Below are 1,387 nucleotides of genomic sequence, written 5' to 3' on the forward strand. Positions count from 1 at the left end.
GGGTCCGCGAACGACAGTGAACATAACGTGAAAAGCTAATACACCGCGGAGACAAAATTACCTGATACATTTGAAGGTACTTTCTGTAGAATAATTTTTAAAGTTTTAGTAGAGGTTCTACGGCGCTCACAACTGCATAAGGTCATATGGGCGCAAGATGATTAGAGGTGTTACAAGGGAGTAACAAACATAAAAAAGAAGGAGGGGGAGATAAGGAAGATTGATGTTTAATAAGAAAGAAGGGGAAAACCACACCGGAGCACCCGCCAACCACCCACATCAGTCATTTAGGGCTGGGAAACATAAGACATGCAGATAGGAATATCAGATGAAGAGGGAAAAAAAGAAGTAGGACTTACCAGTGGCGCCCTCCAGCCACCCAAGGTTGGACGTCTGTCGTCCTTTACGAGATAAGTAGCCTGTGGACAATACAAAATACACACCTGTAAAAAGTTACAAAGTACACACGTGAAAAAAGTTACAAAGTACACACCTGTAAAAAGTTACAAAATACACACCTGTAAAAGGTTACAAAGTACACACCTGTAAAAAGTTACAAAGTACACACGTGTCAAAAGTTACAAAATACACACCTGTCAAAAGTTGCAAAGTAATAGATAATAATAGATAGCATTTGCATAGCGCAAATCCTCGCTCAACAGCAAGCTCTATGCGCTTCACAATCTATACTATTACCCCAGCAGACCCGAGAGCATTCGGAAACAACCTCAACTTCCTGGGAAGCATACAGTGCAAGTGGCTATTTATAGGGGCTAAAACACTAACATACTGACAAGTTCTTTCGCTGTCTATGGCTGGGTACCCTTTCCCACCTGGGTGAAGTGAGGAAAATTCGAGTAAAGTGCCTTTCCCAAGGACACAACGAACGTCGGGCCCGGGGCTCGAACCCCCGAACCCGCAACCTCGCGATTACGAGTCCGGTAGCCTAACCTCTAGTACACACGTGTCAAATGTCAAAACACGAGAATATAACACTGAACCACAGAATTCTACACTTAACTCAAAATTACAAACTAGACAGCAATAAATGTTCCACTTTTCTTCCGCGCGTTTGTAAAACGCTCCGTTCTTGCTTTGAAAGCTATTAGAGTCACGTCCGAAAACGACAAATCTTGCCCTCACTACGCCATTGTTTTCAGTCAGTAAGTACTGGTCGATTTAACGTCCTTGTTTTAGTAATTGTTTTAGTTAGAGTTTTACGGCCCTTGAAACACAATAAGGTCATATAAGTGCCGAAGATTAGAGGTGTTACAAGAGAGTAACAAACATAAAAAAGGAGAAGAGATAAAGACGATAGATGTTTGATAGGAAAGAAGGAGAAGAGATAAAGACGATAGATGTTTAATAGGAAAGAAGGAGAAGAGAT

The 1,387-nt window shown here is 41.6% G+C and overlaps 1 protein-coding gene across 1 annotated transcript in view; it reads right to left on the minus strand.

The window, feature by feature from the left end:
* The window catches only part of LOC101861497 (plexin-B1), a gene marked incomplete in the record, with an annotated part of 158,131 nt that overhangs the window by 84,503 nt on the left and 72,241 nt on the right, over positions 1-1,387 (minus strand). The window contains 1 exon segment of the mRNA XM_013081271.2: positions 360-419.

This window comes from Aplysia californica, unplaced genomic scaffold (assembly GCF_000002075.1).
Source record: "Aplysia californica isolate F4 #8 unplaced genomic scaffold, AplCal3.0 scaffold00123, whole genome shotgun sequence".
NCBI lineage: Eukaryota > Metazoa > Mollusca > Gastropoda > Aplysiida > Aplysiidae > Aplysia > Aplysia californica.